A 2024-nucleotide genomic window follows, 5' to 3' on the forward strand; every position below is an offset into this window, starting at 1 on the left:
CTCTGCTCTGCTCTGCTCTGCTCTGCTCTGCTCTGCTCTGCTCTGCTTGAATATCTGGTCCTTAGGTTCCTACAGCTCGCCTTGGCATAATCTAGACACCAAATCTTATTGCAAGTTTTTAGTTTCATCACATACATACATAAAGCTGACTTTCAGTGGCAGGAAAGGAGATTAGAAGTCCATGTGAAATGGCATGGGGGAGAAAGACCAAAGACACAAGAGGTTTTGGGGGTATTTTTTCCTAGCATGTAATCTTAGAACAGAGAGTCTCAGGCTTGCCCTCCCCTGCTCCAAGTCTGTGGCAGAGCCGCTCTCAGGAAACTGGGTTTCTGGCTGACTTCTACAATCTTACCATCTATAATGTTTGTTATCTTAATAGACGAACAGGAAAGGCTTTTAACTTGGCAATGTGTTAAAAACATACAACATAAAATAGTTGATTACTAATCAACTATGAGGGCTTTCCCATACCTAACTATTTCATGTGTTAATTTCCATTTGCAGATACAGTTCAGGTATACTTTTTTCTAACTTTGATATCATCTCTAAAGAGTAGATATTAGAAAAAAATAAATTAATACCAGCTTGTTTATAAAGAATGTTGCTATGCTTAGAAATGATATTGTTTAGAGTAAAATTATAACAGCTAGCACGTATAAAGCAACCATCTATATTAGCTAACCTAATCTCTAAACTTAAACAAAAAATATTTTTAAGGACGCTACCATTTTAACAATTAAGAAACTCAGAGAGATTAACTAACCCAGATGTCAACTCCCAGGCTCTTTCCATTCCTTAACGGAGGTTTTGGATCTAAATGTCAAAACAATCCAGAGATTCTAGACAGCCAGCTTGCTTCACGTACTCTAGAAGCCCACAGCAAGCTGATGGGAACCACAGGCTGAGCTCTCCTCCTGACCTCACAGATTACATAAGTCACACTACCTCACAGTTCTGCCTTCTTCACAGCTGGATGCAGGGAAGGCTTTGGGACTTGGTGGCAGAAATAGAGAGCCTTCCCATAGACCTTCATCATGGGTGATTAAAAAAATAAGAAAGAAAACAGAAGCCACGAGATACGAAAAGACTAATAGGAAAGACACGGTACCTTCCCCAAGACTGAGCAACTGGATCCCTCAAAAACTTACTCTTAAAGTTTTGGGGAAGAAACTGTAAGAAAAAGCTGAGATTTGTTTGACAGACTTCTTAGTTTTGGGGGTTCTCAGAGTATATAGCTAGCAAGAACTGAGGCTGGAAGATCTGACTGAGGAAGGGTCTACAGATAACCCTGCCTTTGACCATGGGTCTTTTTTTATTTTTTCAGTCTTGTACTTTATTGTCATTGTCGTCTCAGGCCTTGACTGCATACTTGCGCAGTGGGTACAGCCGCTCCTTCCGCTGCTGCTTCTTGGTCTTCAGCTTCTCTTCGTGCTTGGTGAGCCGGCGTCGCATGGCTCTAGTCTTCTTGGGTCGCAGGTCCAGGGGCTTGTACTTCTTGCCCTTGTAGAATTTCCTGAGGTTTTCTTTTTGAGTCTGGTTAATGACAGTGAGGACACGGGTGATAGATTTGCGTACAACTCGTATCTTGGAGAGCTTGGACGCGGCGCCGCCTGTCACTTTGGCGACGCGAAGCAGGGAGAGTTCCACCTTCAGATCGTCCAGTTGTTTCAACAGCTCCTCCTTCTTCTTGCCGCGCAGGTCTCGAGCCTTAATCTTGGCCATTGCTGCATTGTTCACGGCTGAGGGCGCCTGGTTCGAGAGTGACCATGGGTCTTAAGAAAACTGTGCAATGTAGAGATTGAGGTTACCAGCTCATCTAACACCACTGAGACACAGACCAAAGTTGGGGGACTGCAGAGGTATGTGATAGTAAGCTTTCTGAAATGTGGGATGCAGATTTTCAAAGCTGGGAAGATGCCAAGCTCCCATTAATGGGCCTTTGAGGACTTTCTAGGTGTTATATGGATTTTGTTGTGGTGATAGTTGTTGTTTGCAGTAATAGTAATAAAACCTAGAGCCTGCAC

The 2024-nt window shown here is 43.2% G+C and overlaps 1 pseudogene across 1 annotated transcript; it reads right to left on the reverse strand.

Annotated features, from left to right (window-relative positions):
* Window positions 1-1320: 1320 nt before the first annotated feature.
* LOC114619886 lies at window positions 1321-1723 on the reverse strand (annotated as a pseudogene). The gene has a single exon (XR_003711229.1). The product of XR_003711229.1 is annotated as a 60S ribosomal protein L35 pseudogene (transcript).
* Between the last annotated feature and the right edge of the window lie 301 nt (window positions 1724-2024).

This window comes from Grammomys surdaster, unplaced genomic scaffold (assembly GCF_004785775.1).
Source record: "Grammomys surdaster isolate TR1022 unplaced genomic scaffold, NIH_TR_1.0 165, whole genome shotgun sequence".
Lineage (NCBI taxonomy): Eukaryota > Metazoa > Chordata > Mammalia > Rodentia > Muridae > Grammomys > Grammomys surdaster.